This window comes from Bison bison, unplaced genomic scaffold, assembly GCF_000754665.1.
Source record: "Bison bison bison isolate TAMUID 2011002044 unplaced genomic scaffold, Bison_UMD1.0 scf7180017864250, whole genome shotgun sequence".
Lineage (NCBI taxonomy): Eukaryota > Metazoa > Chordata > Mammalia > Artiodactyla > Bovidae > Bison > Bison bison.
The window spans coordinates 1976053-1984764 of record NW_011494822.1 but is presented as its reverse complement, the minus strand read 5'-3'; positions in this window follow the sequence as shown (position 1 = coordinate 1984764).

Sequence of the window (8712 nt, the reverse complement as noted above, 5' to 3'; positions counted from 1 at the left end):
CACACTCAGAGAATTCACCATGTGCAACAGTGAGCATTCACAATATATCTAATTCTTGTTGCTCCTTCTCTTTTCCCAGGGGTTTCTTCTAGTGCACCTGTAGAGAAGTGCCCATGTCTCAGGGAATTGCACCAGAAGGGCTGATAACACCATGAGGGGTCTTCTTTGTGGCGTGCTGAACCAGGAGGGATCAGTGTGTGGTCATTGTTCTTGTTCACCTGCTATGTCATGCCCAACTCTTTGAGACCCCATGGACTGCAGAATGCCAGACTCCTCTGTCCTCCACTATCTGCCAGAGTTTGCTCAAATTCATGTCCATTGAAAGGGTGATGCTATCTAACCATCTCATCCTCTGTCATCCCTTTCTCCTTTTGCCTTCAGTCTTTCCCAGTGTCACAGTCTTTTCCAGTGAGTTGGCTCTTCAAATCTGGTGGCCAAAGTTTAGAGATTCAGCTTCAGCAAGAGTCCTTCCAATGAATACTCAGGGTTGATTTCTTTAGGATTGACTGCTTTGACCTCCTTGCAGTTCAAGGGACTCTCAAGAGTCTTCTCTAGGGCCACAGTTTGAAAGCATCAATTCTTTGGTGGTCAGCCTTCTTTATGGTTCAACTCTCACATCTGTACATGGCTACTGAAGAAACCGTAGCATTTTAGGAGTAGGTATACATGAGGATGTCTGTTTCAGGTCCCAGTATCGAATTCTGAGAAGTGATTGGGAAATCACTTCTGAAAAGACCACGAAATGGAATGAGAATATTTAATGATCCTGCAGAATATGTAGACACTAACTGCAAATGAGAAACATCAGGGAAAATGCCTCATACTGTCTGGAAACATCGTTGTAGTGGTACATGGTTTACTTAGGGAGAGAACTATAGTACTATTTAGTTCAGGAAACATGAAGAGAAATTTGTTCCAAGAAGAGTTTGGAAGCATCCCTTGATAATGAAGAAGAGCTCACCATATGCTGAAGGGAGGAACTGTTTCATCAATGGGTATTACTTGTGCTGCTGTATTCGAATGAGATGAGGGTCTTGACTGCAGATGGTAAGAAGGAAACTGATGGGGCCAGCTGCCTAAATGACTTCAGAGGGAGATTCTGTCTCAAGCTGCTGGAAAGATAACAGAAGAGAAAGCAAAATCCTGGGGTGGATATTAAACTCTCCAAATTTGCTAGTTCTTTATATGGAAAGAAATTAGTCTTCAAGTGACTGGAAAAAAAAAAAAAACAGCAAATCAGGGGGTTAGGGACAGAGACGGGATGAAAGAAAGGAATATGGAACATCATAAAGTTAAGTAATTTACTTTTGTGGAGATGCTTTCAGAAGAGTAATTTCCTATTTTTTTGCTTTCTGTTATTATTTCCCGTTAGCTGCAAACCACACGTTTTTGGTTCACTCAGTTGTATGTATCAATGTGTGATCTCAATCAGGAAGTTGTTGAATTGTACGACGGATATTGACATCCATGTATCTACAGAGCTGTGATTGTTTATTCATTACCAGCATAAAGACAATAAGATAATTTCCCCCTGCTGATCTTGGTGCTCAGGCAGATAGACAGGGATTGTAACTGGGTTCCCCACTTGCAGGTCTGGTGCCATAAGGACATGCACGCCCTCAAGTAGGCTACTCCAGGGTGGCTCAGCCTGTGTTCACTGACAGACCAACACTGGGGATGTCTTCCCAACCTCAAATGACAAAGACGCGTGTGTGTGTATGTGTGTGTGTGAGAGAGAGAGAGATTGAGTCTAATTATCAGCCAATATCTAAATGATTTTGTCTAACTATCAGCCTCCTTTCAGTTTCAGCCCCACTCCATCCTTAGTTGGTGACTCAGGGTTTCCTGGGTAACCTACAGTCCACCCCATCGACTGTAGCCTGCCTGGCTCATTTGTCCATGGGATTTCCCCAAGCAGGAATACTGGAATGGGTTGCCATTTCCTTCTCCAGGGAATCTTTCTGACCCAGGAATCAAACGCACGTCTCCTGCATTGGCAGATGATTCTTTACCGCTGAGCCACCTGTGAAGTGTAATTATCAGCCAGTATCTAAATGATTTTGTCTATCAGCCTCCTTTCAGTTTCAACCCCTCTCCATCCTTAGTTGGTGACTCAGGGTTTCCTGGGTCATAACATAAGACAACAGTTCAGGTTAGTAGGTGAGTGAGTGGTATTGGTTCTGCTTTTTTCACAGATTGGTGAACATATTAAACAAATTATCATAGTGATTCAATTAATGCTATCTTACATAAGATGAATAAAGTCTGGAGACTTGATATACAATATTGTGCCTGTTCAACAATACTGTGCATTGAAAATTTTTTTTTTCTTTTTTTCTTTTTTTTCTTGCTATAAGGAAAGTAGATCTCACGTTGAATGTTACCACAATAAAAATAAAACAAAAGCTAAACACAAGAAGGAGAAGGAGACAACTTTTGGAAGTAATGGCTATGTTACCACTTTGGTTGTGGTTGCTTTTGCAAGTGTATATGTACATCAGGTTAACTGACTTGTGTGCTTTAAATACGTATAGTTTATTGTGAATCAGTTACACCACAACAAGGGCTTCCCTGATGGCTCAGCAGCAAAGAATCTGCCTGCATTGTAGGAGATGCAGGTTCACTCCCTGGTCAGGAAGACCTGCAGGAGGAGGAGATGGCAACCCACTCTAGTATTCTTGCCTGGAAAATCCAACAGAGGAGCTGGACTATAGGCCATAAGGCTATAGGCCATAGGGTTGCAAAGAGCTGGACATAACTGAAGGAACTTACCATGCAGCACACATGCATGGACTGTAGCCTGCCAGGCTCCTCTGTCCATGGAATTCTCCAGACAAGAATACTAGAATGGGCTGCCACTGTTTTCTCTAGGGGGTCTTATTGACTCAGTGATGGAATCCGGGTCTCATGCTTTGCAGATGGATTCTTTACTAACACTGAGCTACCAGGGAAGCTCATCCAGAACTTAATGATGCATGGATGATAAGGAATGATCACAGACCTTCCTACTAGTTTTATTCACATGGTAGAAGCTCAGTAGATGCTGAATAATTGACAGAACCTGTAGACTGAAACCTGGGCTGGAAATCAAATTCCACAGGAAATTTTTTTTCCTCTGGATTATTCCCCCAATTTCTGAGCTCTGAAGAAGCTCTCAAAAGAGATGTCAGTGTCCTTTGGAGGATTATTTACATTTCCAATATAGTGTGGGTTAAAAGGCCCTCAAAGAAAAATGGCGTGTAATAACCTGGGCCCTAGGGGGTCCCTAGGAGGATGTAGCTGGAGTGAGTCACTTGAGGTATCTAAGGCAAATACCACCCTGTCAATAATGACAGGCTCTTGCAGAAGATGAGTTGTGGGAGAATAAATCATAAATAGGTTTCCAGGTGTCAGTCAGAAAATAAGCTATTACTTTGTCCCAAGTGCAGCATTTGGGGAAAACAGAGCAGAATACTGCCTATCCGGATGCTGCCATGAGCTCTGGATACCATGACAACCAGGACAGGATTGGGAGGAACATTCATTCCCAAGGTAAATGGATCACAACAGGTTTCCTCTCTGAGCTTAGAATACTGAGGCTGAGAGGTATAAATGGATAATTGATTTCCCTAACTTCATACATGACATTCTGAGAATGTTCAGACTTCTGGAGACTCTCAGGCAGGCCCTGGGCCATGGGTGGGTGATGGAGAACTAATTCAATCATCGTCTCATCCCTCCCTTGCTGTGTGAAACTTAGCAACACCTCATTTTCACCCTGCACAGAGAAGCGCTGATCAGAATCTTTGCCAACTACCACTGGGAAGCAAACGTTAATGGAATGAGCTGGAGATATTTTGAAATAAAACAACTTCAGATAACCCATATTTTGCCTAGAATGTGAGTTATTTGCTATTGCAGAATGATAATTTTGAAATTCTAAAAACTTTCATCACCCATTCATCCTGTGATCTCAGTAACAAAAGGATCTGAGTGGCAGGATGCTGAGTGATTCCCTTGAGTCAGTTCTTTGATTTCTATTTTTGAGTGGCATTTCTTTTAAAACAATAAAAACAATAAGCTCAGATTTGGGCTCGTGCAAATGAGTAGGCCAGAATCAGAATGCACAGTGTGAGACGTACTGATTTAAAGTTTAATGTGCTGTTCGCAACCTTCCTTCTATTATACTTTTCTCTACATTAAAGAGGCAATCTATCTGTTAAAGGCTATACAAATTAGTTTTTGGTATAGTCAAGATTACTCCACAGTTTATTTAAGAAATACTTTTGAACTTTTTTTCTAGGCCTTCTCAAGTTATGGCTAAAATTCTTTACCACTGGGCTTCCCTGGTGTGGTAAAGAATCTGCCTGCAATGCAGAATACCCAGGTTCAGTCCCTGGGTTGGGAAGATCCCCTGGAGAAAGAAATGGCAACCCACTCCAGTAGTCTTGCCTGGAGAATCCCATGGACAGAGGAGCCTGGAGGGCTACAGTCTATGGGGTTGCAAAGAGTCAGGCAAAAAATGAGTAACACTCTCTAGACCTTCTCACATTCTGACTATAATTCTGCATTGAGTTCTGATGTGTCGGTTTTCCCTCCACATGACGCAACTCTTCTCACCAGCTGGATATCCTATGACTCAATTCTGACACGATCTACCTGAAGACAGTATCAGATTCCATGGTTCATTTCAAGGGTTCAGTCCTACAAGACTGATCTCCACATCAAACCCTGATCAGAAGGCCAGGTTGTTATCTGGACTTCTGACCAACTATTTGGAGGTCCCCACAGTCTCATCCATGGTTCAGTTAATGTGCTAGAGAAACTCACAGAACTGGGAATATTCAGAGAAATATTTTACTTCTGAGGTTATAAATTTATTATAAAAGGGCTTAACTCAGGCACAGCTAGATGGAAGAGACACACAGGGCAAGATATCGGGGAAGCCTGTGGAGCCCCCACTTCTCCAAGTGTCCCATTCTACAGGAACATCCATGTGTTCCCCAACCTGGAAGCTCTCTGAATCCCATCCTTTTGTGTCTTTATGGAGGTTTCATTATGTAAGTATGACCAAATAAATCTCTAGACCATTTTCTGTTCCTGGAGGTCAAGGGAGAGGGGCTGAAAATTCCAATCCTCCAATCACATGGTTGATTCCTCAGTAACCATCTTAAAGTGTTTTCCAAAAGTCATCTCATTGACATAAACCCAGCTGTGGTTGAAAGGTATTTCTTATAAATACAAATTCCAAGGATTTTAGGAGCTCTGTGCCAGGAATAAGGACAAAGATTAAAAACATATTTATTATAAATCAGTATCATAGTGACTCATATGTTTCTGTGGACCCAAGGCATCTTCTCAGATACAAGAATTCTATAAAATCTTTATCATGTTGTGTTTTTATCTCATTGAGTGTCCTGGGGTTTTTGTGTGTGTGTATTGTTTTAAATTTATAATCTGTGTTGAAGAATAGTTTCATAGAATAAGACCTGGTACTTCAGTTAGTATTTTGCAAAGTGGGACTGCATGTTGTTGCTGTCTTATTTCAACTTTAAAGAAAACCATTAATCAAGTTTGGGATATCTGTTCTATACACATCTATGTCACCCTTGTTTCCAGAACTTTGATGTATAATCCAGAAATACTAAGCAATTTACCTCTTCTTGGAGTCCAGAATAAATGCCTTGCTTTACCCACTCTTCTGAATACTAAAATCAAAACCTGTTAATACCAACATTGAAAAATAAAATATTATACTAAAATTGAACAATAAAATCTAACTGGTATTGAGAAAGCACGAATCTTTATGCTTTTATGCAAATAAAATATTTCATATTTTTACTCTCAATTCTCTGAGATGTGAACAGAAAAAACAGAATATTACTAAAGCAAAAAAAAAAAATGCTACTTGGAGGTTGAGTAAATAAATACATGTCATTTGATCAGTTTAAATCCATTTTGGCATGAGAATTAAACCAAAGTGTTGGGAGACAATCCCCCATGCATTTTCCAATTTCTGAGAGTCATGTGAACACATGTTATAAATAATTTTATTCTTTCTATGGAAGCTTGTATAGCAAAGATCTTTGGGAGATAGTGACAGACAGCATACTTACTTCTTAGTAAAATAAAAACAGAGTCTCCTTCCAAGCCAAGAGTAACATGTTTGCCACCTATTTTAAAAGATTTAGGTTCCTGATACACAGGGTTCCTGTTTTTAAATTCAATCTATGAGTGAATACAAATATCATTTAGCCCTCCTCATATCTTCTTCTTGCAGTTGGAAAATGTATGGCTGATCTCATATAATATGAAATAAAAGAGACTTCAAACTGTGGTGCTGTAGAAGATGCTTGAGAGTCCCTTGGACAGCAAGGAGGTCAAACCAGTCAGTCTTAATGAAAATCAACTCTGAATTCTCATTGGAAGGACCGATGCTGAAGCTCCAGTATTTTGGTTACCTGATGTGAAGAGCTGATTCGTTGGAAAAGTCCCCGATGCTGGGAAAGATTGAGGGCAGAAGGAGAAGAGGGTGTCAGAGGATGAGATGCCTGGATGGCACACTGATGCAATAGACATGAAATTGGGCAACCTTCGGGAGTTGTTAAGGGACAGGCAGGCCTGGCGTGCTGTAGTCCGTGGGGTCACAAAGAGCTGGACACAACTGTATGACTGAGTAACAACAACGACAAAAGAGACTGGAAATATTCAGTTTATGAAAGGTTAGGGCAGACTACTCTGATTCCAAAGACAAACCTGAAAACTACTGGAGGAATTTGCAAGAAGGTCAGCTTTTGGAAATTTTGAGCTGATCAGAATTGAATTGGTTACTCTTTGAGGAAGTGTATCCAAGGCTTGGTTACTCTTTGAGGAAGTGTATCCAAGGCTCTTCAATCAAAGTCTGAACAGTGTGTGAAGAGATGGGATCTGTGCCTCAGGTGGCATTGGCTAAATGAGCTCCACGTGGCCTCATTATATTCATTTATTCTGTGGCTGGAGGACCTGGCTGTTGGGAATTTGGGGACCAAAGGCTCGGCCCGTGGAACAATGTGCTCTGCATATTCCATATTCAAGCATTTGCAACCACTGAAAACATTGCAAGGATTTGTAGTTCTAAGGATGCTACTAATGTGGCTGCTTTCTTATCCTCTCCTCTTTCGCAAAATCATCACGAATCATCTTGTTTTCTTTTCTTCTGGATAAATAATAGGAAACATTAATATTGAGAGGAAGATCATCCATCAATAAAATGTCTCATATGCCATTTATTAGGGATTTGCCTTTGGGGATTATCCCACTAGAAACTTTCATGGTAATTATGTTAGGGGAAGCACACTGATTGAAACCGCCCACCCTGGCCAGGCACCATAGTAACCATTTGCATGAGTTGTTTTATGACAGGAGATCCTGATAAGGAATACTAAATTAATAAGCCACCACCAACCGGAAGAGTCCGGGAAAGGTCGAAAGGAGACACCGCGTGTCTGTCCACTTCCCAGAATCCCTCTCGCTAGCATCCATCTTGGCTGAGTGATGCGTGCACCACCAGGAAAGACTCTGAATTAGAATGATTGGCCAAAGACCACCTGGAAACTAAACCCATCACCATAAAACCCGACATTGCGAGCCATGCGGCAGAGCAGTTCTCCTGGGTTCCCTTACCCTACTGCTCTCCATGCGGGTCTCCTTTCCCAATAAAATCTCTTGCTTTGTCAGCACGTGTCTCCTCGGACAATTCTTTTCTGAGTGTTAGACAAGAGCCCGCTCTTGGGGCCCTGTAGGGGGGCCTCCCTCTTCCTACCACAATTACACTATGCATTTGTCAAAACTCATAAACATATTCCCAAAAGAGTACATTTTACTGTATTCTAATTAAAACATAAGCCTTTAAAAGCTGACTTCTAAAACTTATTTCAGTTCTGACAATAATCTATCATGTGTTCAGTCATGTCTGACACTTGAGACCCCATGGACTGTAGCCCACCCGGTCCCTCTGTCCATAGAATTCTACAGGCAAGATACTGGAGTTGTGGTAGGAAGAGGGAGGAGGTCTTCCTGACCCAAGAATTGAACCTGTGTCTCTTGCGTCTCCTGCATTGCAGGCAGATTCTATATGGTTCGAGCCATCAGGGAAGCCCAAATTGATTATTATAATTCATTACATGCTCAGGTTGTGTTCTACTCTTTGTGACTCTGTGAACTGAGTTCTAATAGTTTTTGTTTAAAGGAAGATTTTCACTTCCCAGAAATGTTTTCCAACATTTTAGCAGAAAATGTATTTGTGGAGGAGGGCATGGCAACCCACTCCAGTATTCTTGCCTGGACAATCCCACAGACAGAGGAGCCTGGCAGGCTACAGTCCATAAGGTCACAAAGAGTCAGACATGACTGAAGTGACTTAGCCTGTACCTATTGGAAGGTTTGCCTTAGTAGGATCCTGACTCCTGTATAGGAGATCTAATTAATATTGAACGAACTCTTCACCATGTGTTTCTTGAAAACTGAAAGAGCTGAAAAGAGCTTCAGACTGTTTTAGGAAAGAGCCAATTCTGACTCCATGTTGGATCTGTTACTTCTGTTGCAGTGAAAAGAAAACAAGAGGAATAAGATTTTCTTTCCCTTTCTTGAGAAGAAGATAAAGAGAACAGTGAGCAGGCCAGAATATTCCTAGCTTTAACTTCAACTATTTCTAATCTATAATCTGTAACAAGTTTGCTTTTCTGCTCCCTAACT